The sequence below is a fragment of the Podarcis filfolensis genome, assembly GCF_964270895.1.
Source record: "Podarcis filfolensis genome assembly, chromosome: 9".
Classification (NCBI taxonomy): Eukaryota; Metazoa; Chordata; class Lepidosauria; order Squamata; family Lacertidae; genus Podarcis; species Podarcis filfolensis.
The window spans coordinates 45769300-45775299 of NC_139610.1; positions in this window are offsets into that span (position 1 = coordinate 45769300).

A 6000-nucleotide genomic window follows, 5' to 3' on the forward strand; every position below is an offset into this window, starting at 1 on the left:
GGGCTGATGTACCACCTTCTCAGAAGCCATGCCCATTTCTAATTTTTGCAGGTGCTATGAAACTCGCCAAGTTCCTCTTTCCTCACACTGTTCACTATGGAGCAAGGATGAGAAGATCTCGCCGGATTACAACTCCCATCACCTATAATCATTGACCATGCTGGCTGGGGCTGATCGGAGTTGGAGTCCAATAATATCTAGAAGGCTACAGGTTCCCCCTACTTGCACAGAACAATGGAAATAAACAGTGAATGAAATGTGGTTCAGTAGGATAGGCTTTCTGCAGAAGACTACATAATGACACAGGAGAATACAATACTAGTGAAAAGTCTGGAAATGTTCCTCAACTTGACTGGATCTACCATAACTCTTTCTGAAGCCAGATTTTTAAGCCAGTATCTTGACTTCTCTGTGTGGCAACCTCATTTTCAGTGACACATGAATTTTTACAAGTTGTTGGATTTAATATTCTATTTGTGTTTTTCATTCTGTGCTTCTTCTATTACATGCTCCTTCACCAGCATTACTACTAATGACTTTCTCTCCTTTTCATCAATAAAAAGATGTGCTCCAGAGTGACAGCCAGATCATCTGCTAGAAACCAATTCAAGGTTGATAAGACAATACAAAAGAGAAAGGAAATTTATTCCAGACCAGCGCCTGCCACATCTGTTCACGGTGAAGGGGAATAAAGATTTCCTTCTGCCTTCCATTTTAGAAAGATAAAGTATCTTTTTCACTTGCTTGAACTAAGACAGCCATATTACCATAAGCCATAACTAGTTCATTCCTCTATAATAGCTATACCAAAATGCATGAAAAACTCAGACAGAGGATAATGCAAGCAGTTTGATAGGCAGAATGAAATAGGGTCACTGATAAGTGAGCTTATCCTCCAACAATTGATTTCATGGCTATGCTTGTCCACTATGAATATCATTCTCCATCTCAACCACAGAACAAGGCATTCATTTGCAACAGAGCATTTGATGTGAGGAGCTTTGGTAAAAAAAACACATACTGCACTGACATTGAGGAAAGTGGTAATAATTGTTCTTTTGTTCTATGGGATATCCACATGTGCCGGACCATTCTTCTGAATATTCCTCATATGTGTGGTATGTTAGACATGAAGTGACAAAAAGTATGCATATTGGGGAGTAAACAATGATTTCTTTTCTGAAAAGTAAAGTGGATGACTTCAACAACATCCTGGAGGACCATGAGTTCTCTATCTCTTAGCTGGACAATGGATTTATTTGAATTTCAGTTTCATGCATGTAATACAGAAAGGTAAAGAGGTCTACTGCACAATGTCCTGTTCTAAAGGCAATCTACCTCAGAAAGTGGTGGTCTCTCTTTCATTGGACATTTTTAAGCAGTGGTGGGATTGCCATTTGTCAGGGATTCTTTAGTTGTGGTGCATGTATTGCTGGGAGTTGGACTAGAATTCCAATTCTATGATTCTATTATTCATAACAACACAACTGAATGAAGGGACAGAAAATATTCATTGTGTTTTAAAATGGCTTTCACTGCATGTTTTCACAGTATAGCCAGCATCACAGAAGTGATTTGGATAGCCACTCCAAAAGTCATACACACAACAAAAATGGCTTTCCAAATGAAAAGCGCTACTCAAAGATATCCCTAGGGCTGTATACACGCAACATTTTCTGACAGGACTTACACTGTAGTTATACAGAATAACTGTAGCTTTACACAAGTGATATTGATCCTCGGCCAGGAAATTTACAAGACCAAACTTAGAAGCAATTCTTTTGAGCAGTAATAAATTATATGGTGTATGGTGAAGTCTTTCCAACTGTATACTGTCAGTGATAGGGGAATTGGCTTGGCAGTTGGTGCTTTCACAATGAGAATGATTATATTGTTATTGCTTTATTGAATAAGTATGATTCTTTCACTATGTGATATTACATCTAGCATTGTGGTAGAGGTACATCATTCGAAGTCTGCTTGTGGGGACAAGTAAAAAATAGTGGTATTTTATCCCCAGATTTACATTTGGCCCTGTATACAGATCTCAGCTGAGGGGACTTCAGGCTTATAGATGGCTTTATTGGAGAAGCCTAAAGTATCTAGTGTTTATCCTATCACAATCTCCACCCCCCACCCCGGTTAGTATCTATTTTCTGGTAGTTATAATGGTGGTGTTGGGGGGAAAGGGGAAGCTCAAAAATGTGTGCTTTATTTTTGTTGCATTGAACCTCCAGCTTTTTTTTTTTTTAAGTTAAATGGTAGGTCCCAGGAAGGAGCAGCAGGTGGTTAAAGGAAGGCACTACAGATCTGGCCTCCTGGCAGTGGTTTTGCTATTGAATATCAAGATAGTGTGGGAGTAGGGCAGGGCAGTGGCAAGGGCAGGGCAACTTGGATTCACTAGCAGAGCCAATCTCCCCCAGCTCGCTCCTGCCATGACCAGGCCCCCCCACCATTCTTGTACACAGTAGCTCCACACCACCACCACTCCAGATTCAATGCCTGAAATCTCCAGGCCAGCCGAGAGAATAGAATTCCACCTAAAATACCAAAGAGCTGCTGAGATTTTAGTATAGAGAATGTTAAGCTAGATTGACCAGTGATTAAATTCAGTATAAAGCAGCTTCCGGCATGGTGGCTGTAAGGTACATAATTTAGGTTGTATATTGTCAAAAATGGCTGAGGACACATCCCTTACAGCTGTCAGAACATCCTGCTTATATAGTTGAGAGCAAAAGTTACATTTGCTCTGGGTTGTTATAGCTCAAATTAAATTTTCTAATAGTAGATATAATGAAATCACATGACAAGGGAAAACTGAATTTATAAGCTGCGGAATTTCCTCCTGCCATTTCCGCCATCACAAAACTTCATGTACTGAACATAGTCAAAATTTATCATTGACGAAGGATATTGGGCCTACCAACCCGCATCCAAAAATTTTAATGTTGGGATGACAATTCAAGCCTGAACAGAGTAAATGATAGTGTTTTAAACATTCTAGTCCCTGTACCCTAAATAATAATTCTGTAGGAAAATTTTATTGGTACTTATCATCAACAGTTAATCAGTATTTCAAACATCTGCTTTATCGTTTCTGCTTCTAAGCTACAAAGGTTAAATGCAGAGGTTGTTTACAAATGCTCTCAAGCTTTTTAATATGTGTCAAATTATGATAATGAATACTTCTTATAGCACTTACTTAGTGTGCATATGGCACAATCCAGAGTAAATAACATGTCAAAATCCCATTGAAATAAATGTGATTAATAAATATGTCAATGGGGCATGGGCGCAAACACAAATTTATCTCAATTGCATCCTTAAGCCATTATATAAAAATCTGTGGCCACTGAAGCTACTTGGCTGCACAAAGGGGCATCTGATCATTCCTTGCCAAACAGATGATCAGCACTGTCATCAGTATGCAGCTGATGAAAGGTTGTTGGGCTCAAAGGTTTTACACTCCACTGGTTATCAGCACTGTCAGAACTGAAAGGCAGGTGGAATTTCAGGATGCAGAAACCTGATTCATGCACCTATCATCTGTTCTGGATTCTAGCCAAATCTTTCCTTCCCACAATGTTCTGAGGCTGTTTCTTAATATTTCCATTTTATTGATCGGCAATTCATTGCTCAGATCCAGAGACCTGAACAGTGAATTCAGGATTGAATTTTGATGTGGCCCAAAGTCTCCTCAGTCCAAGTACCATGATGCAGCAATGTACCACAATGACTCTCAGTCCTGAACATGACGTACAAGGTAATTCACAACCCTTTCAAACTCAGAAAAAGAACAGATTGATATACTTTTGAAATGATCATTGCTCCTTCAGTCCAAACTAGATGTGAAATTAGTTGGGTGAATGGCATTCACAGCAGCATTAAAAAACAGAAGAAAAAAATCAAAACAAAACAACCCCCCCCCCCGTAAACTCTTGTATCACCCTATTAATCACTTTGCTTTGCAGATTAGGGCCACATGCAGATACCATCTTACCAGGGGCCTCTTCCATACATTACAGGAATTGCGTCTTTATTGTTGTCGCATGCATCCAGGGAACTCATTAAGTATTAGACATGTGCTATCTCTTGTCTTTTTGATACCTATCAAAGACCTTCCTCTTTCAAGAAGCCTTTTAAGTCAAAATCCTTCCCAGTCTGCCTCTGTATTGGAATTATTTCAAAGAAGTTTTTAGATGGCAGGAAGAGTGGGATATAAATTAACAACAGTTAACCACATGGAAGGAATAGTATAACTGTGGAAAATAGGGAGTTTAGCCTACTGTGGTCCCAATAAAAAATTTGCACTCTCCAGCCCTGAAGTGGGGGGGGGGGGTCCCCAAGCAGGTGGCAGGGGTCCATGGGCCAGTTAAACAACCCCCATGGGCCACTTGAGGCCCATGGGCCTTAGGTTGCCGACACCTGCTTTACTGTGTCCCCTACAATGTTATAGATATGAAATCAGAGCAATATAGATACAGAGCAGTGAGAAAAGATACCTGCAGAGGGATATACATCTACATTACGGAGTGGGGAACCTCAATGTGACAGAAAAACCAACGAGGAATCCAGCACTCCACTTACTAATCCCTTACTTGCTTAACCCCCATTGAAGTAAAATAATAGGAGTTGTGTTGACAAGGGACCTTGAACACTGTGCTAAGGAATTCATTGATCAGCTAGCTAAGCACCTAAAAACAAGCATTATAGTCAATTGCCGCTTTTGCTCATTTCAGTGAATGGATAGAACTCATAAAAGGGAGAATCAAAATAAAATAAATTGCTTATGTTACAAAGTGTAAATTGATTCTAAGCATCTCGTGTGTTATCTCCCAATTGGGATAACAGTGTAAGATGTAAGCAGTAAATTGAAGCACAACTATTAAAAGAAGAACAAACAACCTACACGTATTAACTACTGAAATTTGAAATGAAACCTTAAATCCTAAAACATGTGGCAGGGCTGGAATATCATGAAGCAGGGAGAAGCAGGTGTATTAAAGTAGCTTATTTTGGTTCGATTGTTTACTTTATTGTTGTTGTAATTATGAAGAGAACCCGACTCTTCTCTTATGCAAAACAGTCCATTGCCAGTGCATGTCACTTATGCATTGTGTTCACCCTTAAGTCTATTCTATCATGGTTCTGCAATTGATCTGCTATCTTTTATATTTTAAAAACTGCACAAATTGCCTTTAAATATTAATTAAGCTTGTGTTGAAAAACTTGGTGGGTTGTTGTTGTTTTTTACCACATACATTTGTTTTGTCCCTTTTCCAGTCAAGAATTGCCCTGGAACATTCAGGAAACAGAAAAACTGGTAGATAACGGAATTCAGATCCACACATTAATCTGGGAGGTACAGACTGGGTTGCTATCATGGCCTTGGGTTCCACACTCTGTCCTTGGAAGATTAGAAGGCTAGACATACAGAATGGGAGAGGAAATTGCCTTCAGGGACAGCTCTAGGTATCCCAACTCACCTGGAAACAGGAGATCAAAGGAAACCCATTGTGCCAGTCTGTGGCCATAATGCACTCCTCTGACTCAGACTAATCCAACTTGGAATCCACAGTGGAACCACAATCTTCCTCATTCCCTCACAGCTGATGACAGTTAAAGCAGGGTGGTGCCTGAAGATGACTAGTACCGAAACAGAATGTGAGCTCTGAGCCTACATCTACTTAAGTCTCTAATATAGATGTTAGTGGAGGTGCAAGTTATCATGTTTATTCATTAGATACTGTAAAGCTGATTTGGGAGTCAGGGATATCTTCAGGTCAGCTCCCCTACTGTTTGAGCTGAGAAGACACCTGGGAGACAATGCAGATATTTCCAGGGGACAGTTTTCAATACATAAGCTTTATTAGTCTAGCAGTATGTATTAGTGATGTGTTTCAGCTGTGTGCAGATCTGAATTATGAGAGAAACTGAGGTGATTTGAGGCAAACTCCCACATTCCTGAGTTTAATCACATCATTACTAAGGAGGGTTGAT